A 17522-nucleotide genomic window follows, 5' to 3' on the forward strand; every position below is an offset into this window, starting at 1 on the left:
TAGTGTATAGGCTTTGACCTAAGGCTGGTTTTTCCTCCTAGCTAGAAAATGGCTGCCAGTGGCACCTGGGATACTTGCTTCCTTGTTCATCCAGCAGGATAGACAGGGAAAACCTCTCTCTCAAACCATAGGTTGTTAAGTTCTTTCCGTTAGTCTAATTGGGCCACACATTGATTGACTAAGAGTAATAAGCACCCACCGCCCTGGAAACGTGGATACTAGAACACAGCTGTGGTTCTATTAAAAGGAAGAAGGAGCATATAGATGTTGGGGAGGCTCTGAAGCTGTTTCTTCGCCTGGAAAAAGGTGACCTATCAGAGAATCTTGCAGAGAATCATGATGCTCAGAGATAATGTATGTAGGGTTGCCGGATTTAGCAAATAAAAATAGAGAATGCCCAGTTAAATTTCAATTTCAGATAAACAGCAAATAATTTTTAGTATGAGTATGTACACCTCTTTCTACAAATGTTACAGATTTACACATTGATTTGGTTTTTAAGCTTTTCTCCCAGATTATGAGGTCTGGGCCCAGAGGGGCATTTCAAAAAATGTTTTTTTCTTTTGACAGTGATTAGAAACCTTATTTAGCCCTCTACCCTTGTATCCAGGATAAAAATACATACTTATACTAAAAAATTATTCATTGTTTATCTGAAATTCAAATTTAACAGGCCTTCTGTATTTTATCTGGCAACTCTAAACGTATGCAAAGTTCTTGGCACATAGCAGGCATTCATTCAGTGGTAAGTATTAGTGTTGTTTCTATATAAGAAAAGAGCTCAGTTAAATGGCAGCGTGGTGCTTTTTAACTCTTACTAACATAGAAAATATATGCTTTTGATCAAAATTGCAATTAACTGAACTGGATGTTACTCTAAGAATCCCTTCACCACTACTCAAAATGAGATCAAAGCAAAGGTCCCTAAGTGGAGGGTCATATTTGCATACATGGGATGGCACATTATAAAGCATCTAATATTACCACTTAAAGCTAAATTGAACTTGCATCACCGGAGAGTTAGTTATTGGTCTTTCCTTATCTTGTTCTAAATCTATACAGATAAACCATTCTTCATTTGATTCGAAGGTAATGCTGCTACAATTCCTGGGACAAAGGCACTAACATACAAGATTGAAAACGGAGTGATTGCCCCAGGAATTCTAGCTCCATGTGGGTGAAGCTTGAGGCCACAGCAACTGTTACTTTGCATCTGGAGGAGGCAGGAGACTCTGCAAAGCTCTCTGCTGTTGCCTCTGACTCCATTTTCCTTCACTGCTAATTCATCATTCCTACCTGTAAAATTTTCTAATATGCTTCCTGAGAAGCCAAAGAGAAAGCAGGTACCTTCATTTCGTCATCAAATATTCACCATATTATGAAAAGGAAAACCCTACTGACTTGGCACTGAATGGCCAAACCCAGCATATTGTTACATATTGTTACCAGATTCACAACAGGAATAGATTAAGTGGATTTTATCCAAGATATCTAATTCCCATTACAGTACAGTACTGCGTATTTCTAATTTGGTGGCTGCTATGATCTCATACACTGCTTATTTTCTGTGCTTTTCCTATAAACCAGAAAAAAGCGCTATTTTTTCCTGTTTGTTTTTTTAAGTGGAACTTATTATGCACATTACATAAATTAGTCTGCAATGTCTTTAAAAGTATTATTTTTCCTAGTTTTCAAAAAGTGGCATTGGAAATGTATCTCTTTCCATTTCATCACCTCTTCATCCTCGTTGGAAACTTGATGCATAGTAGGTATTAAGATCTTTACATTTCTACTGGTTGGGCGATGACTTCATTTCTTTCATGCCAGCTGGGGAATCTTGTGTGGCTGAGCATTGGACCGAAGCAGGGCTGTGGGTTGCTGCTGCTGCTTAACAGCCGTTTGCATGTATCCAGCTTCTGTGTAAGGAATCCTCAGGCTACTAGTTCTTTGCACCTAAATCACCCAAAGGATCGCAGGCTGATGGACGAGTGTATGTGTGAATGTGTGTATATGTGCGTGTGTGTGTGTGCGCACGGGCAGCTGCAACAGATGGGCATCAGCAGCAATGGATTTCGATATCATTTTTACCAACAACAGAGATAAACAGTCCTCCATCCTTTATTTCCAAGCAGTGCCTCGGCTTCCGCCCCAAATGTGCTCTACCCCTCTTCGCCGATCCCCCACCCCCGCCCGCACGTGTCCCTAGGGAGGAAGAGGCCAGGATAGCTGCGCTGCAGGCAGGATTCCCCCTTTTTTTCCGCTGTGACAGGCGGATTCCCGGGCCTCCTCGGCCCCCCACCCCCGCAGCCGCCCCTTTCCCAGTCACGATCTTCCCCCCCATCACCCCTCCCTTCGAAAGCTCAAGGCTCGGGCCCCGCCCCTCCCAGCCGCCCAGCCCAGGTTGCTAGGGCCTGGTGGGGCAACCAAACCTGGCGCGCGAGGAGGCATGGCGCGCGCGTACGCGCGCAGACAAGCTTATACAGGGAACCAGCTGTCTTCTGCTTCGGGGACCAGTGCACGAGCGGCGCGGGCTGGACGCGCGAGCCCGAGCCCGAGGACGAGCGCTCTCTCCTTATTGGTTCCTATCAGAAGTGGGCGGGGCTAAGGCGGGACCTGGCGGAGCCTGAGGAGCTTCCCCATTGGTCCAAACGGGAGGGTTGGGGCGGGGCAGTTAGCAATTTAGGCTGCGCGTTCGCCTGAGAGAGAGAGGGCGGGGTCGAAGGTTTCGATTAGTTGTCGCCGCCGCTGGGGAAGGTAAAGTGGCGACGGCGGCCTCGGGAGCTGTGGGACCCTGGCTGGAGGTGGGGATCTCGGCGGGGTGAGTAGACGCGCCGCCACCCGCCCGCCAAGCCTACTTGTCCTAATTCGGCCCCGCGCCCACCCAGCTTCTCCTGAGAGAGGGGACCCACCCGGTCCCCCCGGGCAGACGTGAGACGGGGAGGTGGCGCGGATCCCCCCAGAATGGGGCGACGCGGCGAGGGCACCCCAGTCTGGAGTGGCTTCTCCTCAGCGCCCCATTGCGCAGCTGGAGGGGCTTCCCCGGCGAGGAGCTGGGGATGTATTTTGGGGTGTAGAGAGACGGGAGGGTGTGAGGAGGGGCGGCGGGTCGAGGCCGCCCCGTGGGGCTCCCCTCAGCGGCGGGTCTGCTGCATCCCCGCCCCGCCGCCCCCGCGGCCCGAGCTCCCCAGGGCTTGCGGCGAGGGAAGCCCCTTCCCGCCGGCGCTGAGGAGGAGCCTGCGCGCCGGAGCCCCCCGCCCGAGTTCCGTGGGAGTCTGGGACCCGCCGGGGACTGCGAGCTGCGGCCCCGGCCCTGCTGACCTTGGTCGCCTGCGAGGGTGGGCGAGCGACCCTCCGCCTGCCCCGCGGTTCCTCCAGCTTCCCCGAACAAGTTTCAGGCGTCGTTATGAAGTTCAAGACTAGCATAGTGGGGAGAAGCAGAAATTGGCCCCTTCCCAGACCTTCGTACCCTTTGGACCCTCATAGAAATTAAATCCTGGGGTTTGGAACCATTTCCCAGAACGAACAGGTTCTGCTCGCATTGACACGTTCTGTGCCCACGTTGGGGGAAAAAATAACCTGAACATATTTCAGTGTAGAGGCAGATCTTCCTTGAGGGTTTTGTTTTTCGCTTCACTTGAGTGTTAAAGCACAGATGCCTGAAAAAGAAAAGCCTGACCTTAGTATCTCCACAGTGAGATTAGACGGATGCTGTGATATTTAAGTAGTTGCAGATCAGTGTTCTGTTAACACAATCTATTTTAATTGACTGAAATTTAAGCTGATTTTAGAAAGTATTGCAGACACGGAATAATTTCTTTCCGTGCATCTGAATTAGGTTTGTTTGGATGTAATGGTTTATGTAGTTAATGTAAAGGATTACACAAATTAATTTGTCCGGGAGCATTTGACCGAAACAGGAGACATAAATATGTATAGAATAGAATTATCGCTTTAGGTAACATCTGCTGGAACATTTCCAGGTTGTTCCTTTCTTGCTGTAGGGTTACAAAAGAAGGCATCTTTACCGAGGCTATTCGGAATTATTTGTGAATGACATTTAGATGTAAATGTGTTTTAAATTTCTTTAAGTGTTTTAAAATATTTTATTCATAAAATGTGAAGAGTTGAAGGGGGGTAGTATAATCTTATATTTAACAACCCAGTTGCGGTCATTAATAATACATTTTTTAAAAAGGTGTGCCTCTACACTATTTTAGGTTTGAGCATTTTTGGCGTTGACACTGGAACGGGAGTAAGGAAGCCTGCAGCAGTATTACCAGTTTGACACCACCAGTGGGTGTTTCTGTTGACAAATGCAGAGAAGAGAACATTTGGGAAGGAAATCTTTTTTCTAAGGGTGGGGGGTGGGCGAGTGGGGGACGGAGCCAGAAGAGAGAAGCTGTAGAAGAACTAAAGCTGCCAGCACAGTGTATGCTGAGCATTTCACAAGTACAAGGAAACCTAATTAGGATAAAAAAATTCAGTTTGGCTGTATTAAATAATAGAGCTCCAAAAGAGGCATGCTAAATAAAGTTAATCATTACAAATCATTAGTAGATAATCTACTATTTCAGAGGGGTTGGAGGGTCTTCAGTTGTCAAATTCCTTTGAATTGTCTTGCCTTTTAACCTAATCAACGCAAGGATTAATTTGATATATATGTATATATAGAAAACAGTTTAGTATTCTAATTTTGCTTATTTAGCAAGTTTTCTGAGCCTAATTTTTTTAAAAACAAAATTTGGTATATCAAAAAAATAATTAGAGGGACTTCCCTGGCGGTCCAGTGGGTAAGACTCTGTGCTCCCAATGCGGGGGGCCCGGGTTCGATCCCTGGTCAGGGAACTAGATCCCACATGCTGCAACGAAAGATCCCCTGAGCCACAACTAAGACCCGGCGCAGCCAAATAAATAAATATTAAAAAAAATTAGAAATAAGCATTCTTTCTCCAGAGAGGATTCCTCTTTTTTTTTTTCCTGCTCAGATTTATAATTTATTCATGATTTAGGGGCTTGTGGTAGGGATTTTTTACCCCTTTATCTCAGGTTTTTGATTTTCTACTTATGCAAGTTCCCTGGGCTAAATGTGCCATTATTTTCATTGTAATTTTCTTGGAGTCATTTAAATCAGAGTGTGGCATCGACAGTATTCCCTGGGGTTTTAAAAGAAAAGGCTCCCATTGAGGGAAATTGCAGGGCCATCTCGCATAGATGAATAATAGAAGGTTGACTGATTGCGAATCAGATGTATTCTGTTCCAAATGTGCTGCATGGAGTTAAGGCAGTCTCATTTAATAACAACCAGATTTTACTTGGTATTTCTGCTTTGAAGGTGCGGTATTGTTACAAAACGAAGTACAGAGGTGGAGACATTTCGTCAAGTATGCCTTCCCACCGCCGCCCGCACCCACCCCCCAGCCTTGCTTCACCACTGTGTCTAAGAATCTGTGAGAGACGCTTTCAACAATAGTTGCATTGTTGGAAATGACAGTGGCTTCTGTTGCAGAAATTCAACCTTTCATTATGATTTATGTTTCAATTTAATTTATGGTAGAAAATTCCAGTATATCTGAGAATATGGCTGTGGAATTTGTAAGGAGGTGAGCAGAGAAAAGAAGCCTTCTTCAATGTGTCTGTTAAAAGTTCACCTTTTTTCCCCCTTTTTATTTTGATAACTTTGGTGGTTATCTCCTTTATTTCTAATACATGTTAGAGGGTATGTTAACACAGTACTTCATTTTTGGCTGTTAGTGTGGGGATATGACTTTTTCATTAATAACTTGATGTCAAGTAATAACAGAAGGCGTTTAAGAACAAACGAATCCACATACTTAGATCCAAAATGTGAGGGGAATCCTTTAGGTGACGCTTAATTTTGGTACAAGAATAGCAGAATCTGAAGTATTAAGTCACTTTTTAAGTAGAAAAGAGTTTACTCAGAATTTGATAATTTTAGTTTCTAAAGTTTTAATTTTTGGCAACATTGAATTTCTTGGTAGAGACAGAGATCGAACCTCAAAGGTTCTTTATCATCTGATGATGAAGTCAGTTGGGTCACATATTTCAACTTGAGAAAATAATGTAATTGAAAGACTATATTTAAACTTTCTGTTTGGGAGGGTTTTCCAGTTTACTTTCTATCTTAAATTCAACATTAGAACTCTTTTATTGGCGATGCATCACTTACTTCAGTGTTTGGATTTAAATTCTTGATAGTTTCTAGAATGTTTCCTTTATATAGAGCAGTGCTTGGAAGACTGGATTATTCAAAGATCTGGCCTCAATTCTCATTCAAGTTTGTACAGTTACTTCTTAATACTGTGTGATATGAACTTGGGTACAATTCTGTCAGTGGGAAATGAAAGCTGTGAGTGAGGACCTTCCACCTAAAGAGCCTGATAACATTGAGACAATTCAGATTTGGGAATTAACAGAAAATTATTTATTAGGTTAAAAGGACTGAACCCATTCGCGTCTTTGGGATTGATTGTCATCATTTTGAATTAAGCTCTTAGAAACATTTGTGTTTGAGATAGTTCTAATTAGGGTCAAGTTTTGGGTGTGGTCACTTCTAATTAGGGTCAAGTTTTGGGTGTGGTCTCTTTTGGGCAGTTTTCTCTATAATAATTAAATTCTAATATTCTATTTATTGAGCCTTACTGAATACCAGATTCTATGGCAAATAATTTATTTGCATGAATATATGTGTGTATGTGTGTTCTCACAACATTCCTATGAGGTAGATGTTTTTCTTATTTCCCGTATACACTTGACCAAATGGGCTGAGGGAGAGAAAATATTTTATCCAGATTACCTAGCTAGTCAGTAGCCGAGGCAAAACTTCCATTGAAACCGGTATGACTTGAACATGTGGTCTTCAAACCTATGCTTTCTGCTTCTCTTTAGAAATCTGATTTCCCAGACGTGTTTTGAGCTCCTACTGTACATCACTCCTGGGGTGGTTACTGGAGGTATAAATATGCCTCCTGGAGTTCATAGGCTACATTGGCAAGGCTGCCTGACCTTTAGTCACATGGGAGGCTGGACTCAGATCCATCAGCACTGATGGATAGGACAACAGCAAGTTCAGACTTTTCTAAGAGGGTCGTTAGTTCTGTTTCTTCATAAATGAAGGTTGTACATAATTATTTACACTCAAATGAGGTAGCTGTTTCTAATTAACCACTTGGTATTTCATGTTTCTTCATGTTCCATTTTAACTTTTGACTGACTTTGATTAAATTTGCTACACTAATAAAGGCTGTGAAGATATTCCTTGAATTCAATTTTGTGGTTTAGATGCACTCTTGAAGTAAAATGGCAGCCATTACAATCTGCAGATGGGTATCTCTTCTGTAATTGTAATGACTTCAGTGAAATAAAATTTGGAGGTGAAGTCTACAGAGGTATGTTATTGATGTTGCTTAACACTATGTAGGAGTTGCAGTTTGACAAAATTTTTCTACTTGCAAGTAGAATTTTCTGTTACTTATAGCCTCTTATGGGTGTGTGTGTGTTTAAACAAGACCCATCCTTAAGAGAACTACAGTTGCTTAGCCCAAAGGAACCCCCAGAGGTCCATGTTAGGGAGGAAGAGGACTTAACATCTTATTCTGTAATTGATGAGAATCACTTTTACCAGTTATTAAAGTTAGAAAGGAGTGATGAATATTGTGGAACCTCAGGGCTGGAAATCACCTCGGCCAAAGCAGGACAGTTGTTCTACTAAGATGGGACCTATACAGAAGTGCTGTGGATTTCTTTACCAAGTATGGGTTTTGAATATGCATTGTTAACAGTTTTATTGAGGTGTACTTTACATACCATAAAATTCATGTTTTAACCGTACCATTCAATGATTTTTTTTTTTTTTTTGTAGATTTATGGAGTTGTGTAACCATCACTACAATCCACTTTAGAACCTTTCCATCATCCCAAAAAGATCTGTCCGGCCAACACGCATTTTTTTAACCTTATTTACTTGCTTCCACCTAGATCCTTTTATCGTTAGACACTGATAAACGAAATCATGTAGATCTTAAAAGATACGTCTTTTAAAAATACCTTCTTACATGTATTACAATTTCTTAGTACTTTTTGTATATTCAAGAGTTTTTGCCTAAACATAATATGTAGCAGATTATAGAGGACAGTACTGCAAGTGCCATCTATTACCTTGTCTTTGTGGTTTTGATTTGATTCTGTTTTGATCTTTTTTAAACCAGCAAATAAAATACAGTGCTCTTAGTGATATGTTCGAAAAGCAGAAATAAGAAATCAAGGTAAAAGTAATATAATTATTGGGCAAGAAAAAATTCCTTTAGGATTTAAGACCAAGGGCAAAATAATTGGTTTTCTTGATTTTAAGCCAGTAACATTGTGCATTTTATTGTTTGAGCTCTAATCCTCCTTGAGAGGTCCATGCCTACAGTGCATGCCAGAGAGTAGGCTTCATTAAATTCAGGTATGCAAACGCATTGTCTACTTTTTGCAGTACTTCAGACTGGATTGTTGGGAGATTTAGAAATAGTTTAACCTGCAAGGTACTGTAGCTACTTTTCCCTGCCTGCATCGTTTTGTTTTTTTTTAGTTACCCTGAAGGGTAGGCAGGGGAGTTAAAGCTCCCTTGGGAACGAGTTGTACAGGAATAGGATGAATTCCACCCATTTGGTTCCCAGGTGCTCTCTTTGCTCCCTGTTCTGCATGTGTAGATGGACACTGCTGATAGGATAGCTTGGGGATGTTATTTTTTGGGTACATATAATAGAGGAATGCAGTTGTTTGGTTGGAAGTAAAGTGTTTTGGAAACAAACTTTCATTGCTTTTAGATGAACATTTCTCTATGGAAAGTGACACTTACAAGTGCCAGGCAGGTAAATCAATACCTCCGTGTGTGGTAGGTTGTGTCTGGATTTTTCTTAAAAAAATTATTTATTTATTTATTTATTTTTGGCTGTGTTGGGTTTTCCTTGCTGCGCGCGGGCTTTCTCTAGTTGATGCGAGCGGGGGCTACTCTTCGTTGTGGTGTGCGGGCTTCTTATTGCGGTGGCTTCTCTTGTTGCGGAGCACAGGCTCTAAATGTGCGGGCTTCAGTAGTTGTGGCTCGCGGGCTCTAGAGCACAGGCTCAGTAGTTGTGGCGCACGGGCTTAGTTGCTCTGCGGCATGTGGGATCTTCCCAGACCGGGGCTCGAACCCCTGTCCTCTGCATCGGCAGGCGGATTCTTAACCACTGCACGACCAGGGAAGCCCCTGTGTCTGGATTTTTAATAACAAACAGAAAGGACACAGCACTGCTCTGATAATAATAGTTTACTGTAAATTCAATCATAACTGGCTTGAAATAATTTTACTTAAAAAAAAAAACCTGTTTGGGGCTTCTCTGGTGGCTCAGTGGTTGAGAGTCCACCTGCCAATGCAGGGGACATGGGTTCGTGCCCCGGTCCGGGAAGATCCCACATGCCGCGGAGCGGCTGGGCCCTTGAGCCATGGCCGCTGAGCCTGCGCGTCTGGAGCCCGTGTTCCGCAACGGGAGAGGCCACAACAGTGAGAGGCCCGCGTGCCGAAAACAAAAAACAAAAAACGAAAAACAAAACCCATGTTTAATTGCTATGGCTGTGTGATTCTGTTGTTACTTTGTATTCTTTGTTAAGAGAAAGGCCTAATATCAAATAGCAACAAATGAAGAGCTTTCTGACTTTGATTTAGAGGGAAATAGTGATTTCGAAAGTAACAACTTTGGTTTCTGGAAGTTAGTTAACAAAACATGGATGAATACATTATGTTTTTTGTTTGTTTTTAAGACTGCTTTAAATTATTTTAGGTAAGTTGCAGTTTTAGATCTCAGTTTTAGATTTGGTACTATGCCTAAAGATTAGGTTCTTGGCAGTGTAAGATCATATTATAATAATCAGATTAAGCACGCACACACGTGCGAGGAAGATGTGGCAGATAAAAAATGGTGATAAGTAACAGTTGAAGAACAACTTACTGACTTGGATTTGCCCAATTACCCCGATATTGGCCAAGAGTAGTAGAAACTAGTTTCCTGATGAATAGAATCTTTCAGAGATTACGAAAGATGGTTCAGATGTGACACATCCTAGAATTTATCCACAAACTCCACCCTGGTTTTTGAGCCAATGGTGGATGTTTTAACTTTAATCGCTAGTAATTATTACTGGTAATATTACCACTAAAATTTAAGATTAGCATTGCAAACGAAAAGAAAAAGTTTTATTTTAATTGTTAGTAATTGAAAATAGTTGAGGTAGAACAAAAACTAATTTTGTGCAAATTGGTGTTTCATAATTTGTTATTTCTTTCTAAAGTAACCTGTCCTATATCCTGAGAATCTGTCCTTCATTTAGCAAATACTTATTGAGTGTCTACGGTGTACCAAACTGTGATAGAGGCTGGATAGAGTGATACATCAAAGGGCAGTAGGTCCTCAAAGACTTTATAGGCTTGAAATGGAGGCAGAGGAGAAGTACCAGGCACTAACAGGGTAGGGGGATCTGCCATGTGGGGAGCAGGTAGGAAGGGCACACTGAGGAGGTAACATTAAGTGGGACCTGAAGGATGAGAAGGGCATGCTTTAGTTGGGGAAATAAGTTTTCGTGGCAGAAAGTGCAAATGCCCTCAGGCAAGTTGAGAGAAATAGAGGCTTTTGAAAAACCGAACCTTTTAAAGAACTGAAAGAAATCCAAAATGGCTGAAAAGTAGAGAAGCAGGTGATGACGCAGAAGTAGGCAGGGGCCAGGTCTTGAAAAGGCTTAGTAGGCCATCTGCTGGGTTTTTGAACTTGTCCTGAGTCTCCTGGGAAGCTATTGAAGGTTTTAAGCAGAAATGTGACATGAAATGAAATGCCGCAAAAAACAAGAGTTTTAGCTCAGTGGAACCTTGATGGTTTACCAAAAAGGTCATAATCCCTGCAAGGTAAAATATTCTTTCCTCATCTCATTAAAAATTTTGCAACTGCCTTCTTGGTTGATTGTCATTTGTGATACTCTTTTCATTGTTTTTATAGAAATTACCTTCAGTTTTCTAAAGGCTCCTTCTCTTCTTTTATCCTTCACCAGTCTGTTAACCTTATATAGGAATGTCATTTCTATTTATAACTGAGTTAAAATTTTTTTCTAACAGTTTTAGCTCTCTTCCATATTTAAACTTAAAACTCTTCACTGGTTTCTTTTTCCCCCAGACATCTTTAATCTGCTCAAGGTTTTAATGAAACATTTCATTAAATATCAATATTAAATTTGCTTTATTCTTTTCTTTCCCCAAATACAATGTCCTATGTCTAGTTTAATATTTTTCAGCATTTATGGTATTTCATATTTTATGAAATGTCATTTGAGCACCTACAGTGTTTTTAGAGAATTTTGTTAATAATGTTTAGAATCACTAATCTTTAGCAGGAGTACCATTTTCAAATCTGGTTCACATTCTGTGGTTTTACCATCTTTTATATTAAACTAGTCTCTGTTGAGCTTCTTACTTTCAAGTGAGCTTATGTATATAAAAGTGCTCCACAGGTTTTATTTTATATATTCTGATTTGTTTCTGTCTCCTTCTACAGTATGTATCCCTACATGCTCAGTTCATTTTTGGAAATCTTCAACCACGCTAAGTTTTTCTTGCTTTGATGACTGAACAAGCATTCATTCAGGGCTTCCTTGGTGTGAAGTGGTTAGTTTGTGTCAGTATAAAATGCCATTGTGCACTTCTCCTCCATGTATACAAAGAATAACCACAGCATCACCTCCTTCTTCAAATATTTCCTTTGAAATCTACATTTTGATGCGGTCTCTAACTTAGCTCACTTTGGCCTTGAGTTCTGAGGCTTTTCTGAACCATCTTATACCTGCTCTGTATTCTTTCCTTGTTGATTTTTTTTTTTTTTCCTTGTGCTGGTAACTTGAAGAATTTACAGTGGTTTTGTGTCATTACTGTTTTCACTTCCTATTCAGCCCAGGACATTTATTTTTAAAGAGTTGCCTCATTTTAGAGTTTGATGTTTTTGTGCTAGTGGTTTCTCTACCATCCACAGTGACTGCCCTTGATTTGGAGTTGTGCTTTCCAGTCTTGTCCCTCTGTGCAGGGTTGGTAAAGGAAGGCCATACTTGTCTTTCTTTGACTTACTTCATGATGAGGTGATGATTTGGGTATCTTGGTGTCACTGTGACGGTAGGTGGTGGAGATAGAAAGCCAAGCTGTGGTGTTGTGCCCTTTTATGGAGTTTGTACTCCAGCAGAAGAGGCCAAAAGCAATGACTAAAGAACAGGATGATATGCACATTTAGATGGAAACACAGGGTGCTGGTACTGTAGGCCAGAAGAGGTGCACTTAACGCAGACCTAAGGGGACTGGGGAAAGTAATGATTCCTGAGTATTTGGAAAGAATTCCTGAGTATTCCTGAGTATTTTGAAGAGTCTTAAAGGAGGCCCAGAATGTCAGGTGGAGGGAAGGGGTTTTCTGGAGAAGGTGTATTCAAACACATGGATCTAAGAGCATATAAAGCTGGGTGAATAGCAAGAAATGACGTGGATTCATATATTGCATGCCTTGCTTTGATGCTTTGACCCCAGTGACATCCCAGGACCTTGGTTTTCTTTCTTTATGGCCATTTGGCTTTTTTCTGTTCATTTTCACTTTTACCTGAGAGTATACATAGGAAATACTAAAGCCAGGAGTTTAAATAGGGGTGGGCCTTTGGTAAAATGGATAAGCAGATGGTATCAGTTTTCTACTGTAAGCTCCCTGGAGGCATGGAGTGTTGCCTGTTGTCGCCTGAGCATCTAGTGCATTGCCTGGCACAGAGGAAATGCTCAATAAATACTTCTCTTATGAAAGGTGCCTTTTTTCCTGCCCCCTATCTCCTTATGTCAATGCCTTCTTCCTTGTTTAGTGGTTTCTCTTCTCTGGCAGTTACCTGTCTAGTGGATCTTCCTCTCTGCTCGTCCTATAGACGTGCTTGTCCTGTAGGTCTAGTCACTGGTCTTGGATTAGCTGTGTTATAATTGGATCCGCGTTGATGTATAACTAGGTGCTAATGGCTCCCTCTGTGAGACTCCTCAAACTTCTGTCAACATTTACAGTATGGTAGATGAAGGGGAAGCCAAAGTTTACAAATAGAAGAATGATATTTCTTTGAATTTTTTCATGATTTGTTGCATGAATTCATAGAAGTGCTGAGTTCTGTTCCATAATAAGCTCTTGTGTGTGTGTGCATATGTGTGTTTGTATATATCTGCATTGTACCTTATTTAACATTAAGCAAAACCAACATTCTGCGAAGATGTTTGCTTATTTATTATGTGGCTTCACCCCCAACCCCCATCACTGCTTAGGTCCCTCAGATTGGGAAGCTAGTTTTAAATGTGTTACCACATTGAGGTAAAATATGTGTCTTACAGAAAGGCTCTCTAGGATGCAATGATTTCACCAAAGAATCTACCGTACACTAACAGTTGGTTAGTTAGATGGAGGGCTTTTTTTTTTTTTTTTTTTTTGCCTTCTTTGCAGTACGCGGGCCTCTCACTGCTGTGGCCTCTCCCGTTGCGGAGCACAGGCTCCGGACACGCAGGCCCAGCGGCCATGGCTCACGGGCCCAGCCGCTCCACGGCATGTGGGATCTTCCCGGACAGGGGCACGAACCCGTGTCCCCTGCATCGGCAGGCGGACTCTCAACCACTGCGCCACCAGGGAAGCCCAGATGGAGGGCTTTTTAAAAAATTATTTATTTTATTTTTAGATGTTGTAGTAGACTTTTAAGTATCCTCTCTACATTTTGGTAATTTCTCATAGTATAGGTCCCACTTTCCCAGAAAACTCATCCCCAGTCTCTTTTACAGCTAGGATACAGGCTTGTGACTTAGGTTTGAGCAGTCATGTACACAGAGTGAGACTTGTATATAGAAGTGAGCATTGTGAGGTGGCCATCATGTGTAGTTGAATCGATGACCTGGTGATCATGTTGACAGAGGTGTTTGGTGGGGGCAGAGCTTACGGAATTCAGTCTCAAGTGGTGTTGGTGCTCAGCAGTGATAATCATTTTTGTTTGTTTTTTGTTTGTTTTTATCTTCCTATTCTCTGATCATCTGGAATTTGTGTTAGATGTCTTATATTAACTTTGGAATATTTTCAGCCATTATCTCTTCAAATATTTCTTTTGTCCCATTCTCTCTTCTATTTCTGTGATTCCAGTTACCAGTATGTTAGAACCTTTGATATTGTCCCACACCTCTTGAATGTCCTGTTTCGTTTTGTTCTGTTTTTCACTCTTTTTCCTCAGTGTTTTCGGTCGGGGTAATTTCTACTGACATCTTCAAGTTCACTGATTCTTTCCGTGGCTGAGTAGAGTCTACTGAAGAGCCATTGAAGGCATTCTTCATTTTTCTTAACTGTATTTTTAATTTTTAGCGCTTTCGTTGTATTCTTTCTTTTTTTCTTTTTTTTTCTTTTTTTTGTGATACGCGGGTCCCTCACTGCTGTGGCCTCTCCCGTTGCGGAGCACAGGCTACGGACGCGCAGGCCCAGCGGCCATGGCTCACGGGCCTAGCCACTCCGCGGCACGTGGGATCTTCCCGTACCTGGGCACGAACCCGTGTCCCCTGCATTGGCAGGTGGACTCTCAATCACTGCGCCACCAGGGAAGCCCCATTGTATTCTTTCTTATAGTTTCCATCTCTCTGCTGAGTTACCAATCTGATTTTTCATGTTCCCCTTTTGGGTTAGAGCTTGAAACATGTTACTCATAGTATTTTAACTTTGATTCTAGATATTTCCAACGTCTGATTCTGTGTCTAGTTCTGACATGTTCTTTGTCTTTTCTGAGTGTTGTTTTTTCTCTGCTTTTTGTTATGCCTTGTGATTTTTTTTTTATTGTAACACTGACTTATTTTGTAGAACAGTAGAAACTGAGGTGCAAAAAATTTTTTTTCACTTTGAAAGCAGTCACTGTTTAAAAACTGACCAGATTACAAAAATAATCATGGTAGATACCTTAGTTTATCCTTCTAATAAGCCTGTTGATCTGGTCTTCCCTGTTGCCAGCATCTCTACATTCTAATGGGTGGTCTTTTTCTTCGTTCCACCTCATGGAGAAGACAGTTTGAAGGGCCACGGGAAGTTGTTTGCTTCTTTGAAACGTTTTCCAACAGTATAGATCTTGTGAATCAGGTCCTCCATGCAGATAATGCCATGTTTACAAAGAGATAGAGTAATCAACACGTTATCTGTCAGGGCAATTCACTTGTTGATTTTGCCATAACCATGCTTGTAGATCAATTCATTTACTGACTTCAGGTTTGGATACCCCCATGCAATACATGGTTCCACAATTCTCAGCATGTTAACTGAAGCCTGTTGAGCTTCATGTGGGTGCCATTGAAGATCTGACGGAGGTGGAGAAGCTGCAACACCTTTTGGACCTTTGGGCTCACGCCACTGATATCTCTGATCCTGATGACAAATGCCAATTTGGGCTCTGCGGGTACATAGAAGTTGCTGTCTTTTCTTGTCATCCTCACTATTCAAATCTCAGTTCTGTACATCTGCCTGTATTCCTTGTGATAGTGCTTAGCTTTTTCATAGATAAGCTTCCTCCTGGCCTTTCAAAGCATCTTCTGGGCATACTTGTTTCTCAGGCTCTTGATCTTAAGCTCTGCGAAATTCTTTTGCTTTTTCTTAAGGGTTTCTGGCACAGCAGGAACCTTTTTTTAATTCTCTCTTGCACCCTCCATGGTTCTAGCTGGGAAAGAGCTGAGGTGCATAATTTTTTTTTTTTTTTTTTTTTGCGGTACGCGGGCCTCTCAGTGTTGTGGCCTCTCCCGTTGCGGAGCACAGGCTCCGGATGCGCAGGCTCAGTGGCCATGGCCCACGGGCCTAGCCGCTCCGCGGCATGTGGGATCTTCCCGGACCGGGGCACGAACCCGTGTCCCCTGCATCGGCAGGCGGACTCTCAACCACTGCGCCACCAGGGAAGCCCCTGAGGTGCATAATTTTTATGTCTGTAAATGGGCACATCTTTCCCTGTGCTAGGCCTTTGGTTCAGGAATTTGAGTTAATCTAGTTTGGAGTTGGGCTGGTTTTAAGTTTGGTTGTCGCTGTGGTTACTCTCAGTATACGTCAGGCTTCAAATTCTCTGATTAGGGTGGGAGGTGGTTTATTTTATTGTGTTGGGTCTTCCTTCAGGACTGTGACTCAGGGTCTCCTTACATGCTCTTGATCTCCTCCTGTCCCTCTGCCAGTGGTATTATGCTGTTTACTTGTTATTGGAAGTAGGTTAGCTTAGAGGTGGGGAGTGATGGTGGGGTGGTCTTTTGTTCTGATTAAACCTCAGGCTTAGGCCTGCATCAGCATCCCAAGGTCATGCCCCTACCCTAGCTATTGTTGTGGGCTCAGTGTGGAGTCCTGCCCCTCTCCCAGAGTAGGGTGCCCACCCCTTCCTCCGGCTGCAGTGAGTTTTCACCAGTGCTTTAAGGGTAGAAGCACTTATTGGCCTATCTTTCACAGATAAAGTTTTTTCTTCCCTAGTGGAGGTGGGAAGGAAGGATCTGGGTGTACATCTTGCCCCTGAGACACTGCTGCAGTTCCCTTCCCTCAAGTCTGCATCACACTGGGCACTCCTCAGGGCTCTTTCTGTGAGTGCTTGGTGGCGTTGGTGAAGGAAGATCCTGCAGAAGGCTGGGGTCTCCCCAATTTCTGTGACCTCCATTGGTTTTACACTGTTCCTTCAGCAAGCCACATTGGGCTTTTATCAATTTGCTTTTTATTCTACCTGAACTCCTCTTGTCAGTGGCCACTTGCAGTCTACCCTAGGTGAGCACAAGGTTGTCTCCTCTCTCCTTGCAGGCCCGTTCTCTCTGAAGATTTTGAGCCAGTTGGTTGTTCTCTGATGGCTTTCAAGAAAGTCATGAATTTGAAATTAGTACAGCTCTTTTTTATTGTAAGGGCGGGCAGCTCTGTTCCTTCTAGCTTTCTTATTCCAGGATGGAAGACAGAAGTTTGGTTACCCTTAAAATTTTAACATGCACATTTAACTAATCAAAGCTTAATTATTATTCCTATCCTCCCAAATAAGACAGAGATTTTAGAATGGCTTACTTTTTAACCCTCATCCCCTCTTCCATGTTAGTTATTTATGCTTTGGTTTTGCCTTGTTGAAACCACCTTAAGTTTGTAAAATAGTGAATATTTACTCATCAACATGTTTTCAATTTTCTTTGCTCACCATTCTTTATTCACTCCATTTCTTCCTTTTGGGTTTAGTTTTTTTCTTTATAAAGAAGTTCTTAAGTAGTTCTTTCACTAAAGGCCTATAAACATGGTCTTGGTGTTTCTGAAAGTGTCTTTACTTCACTTTTTCTCTTGAATGATTGTTGAACTGGGTACAGAATTTATGTTGACAATTGATAATGTTATTCTCTTGTCTTTTGACAAGTTTTGTTTGTTAATGAGAAGCCTTTAGTCAGTTCAGGTGTAATTTCTTTGTAGGTAAGTAATTATCTTTTCTTTTGG

At 42.0% G+C, this 17522-nt stretch overlaps 1 protein-coding gene and 1 pseudogene across 4 annotated transcripts in view; one reads left to right on the forward strand and one right to left on the reverse strand.

Moving 5' to 3' along the window:
• The first annotated feature begins 2740 nt into the window (after window positions 1-2740).
• CDKL5 (cyclin dependent kinase like 5) overlaps window positions 2741-17522 on the forward strand; it is a 190398-nt gene continuing 175616 nt past the window's right edge. For 2 of the 3 annotated variants that reach the window (XM_082608915.1, XM_082608917.1), the window contains exon 1: window positions 2741-2818. The gene's annotated coding sequence lies outside the window, so the exon portion shown is untranslated. The remainder of the gene's footprint in view (window positions 2819-17522) is intronic. The other variant, XM_082608916.1, reaches the window with a different exon arrangement.
• LOC309796351 (large ribosomal subunit protein uL30-like) lies at window positions 14968-15775 on the reverse strand (annotated as a pseudogene). The gene has a single exon. The product of its transcript is annotated as a large ribosomal subunit protein uL30-like (transcript).

This window comes from Mesoplodon mirus, assembly GCF_964341445.2.
Source record: "Mesoplodon mirus genome assembly, chromosome: X".
In the NCBI taxonomy this organism is placed as follows: Eukaryota; Metazoa; Chordata; class Mammalia; order Artiodactyla; family Ziphiidae; genus Mesoplodon; species Mesoplodon mirus.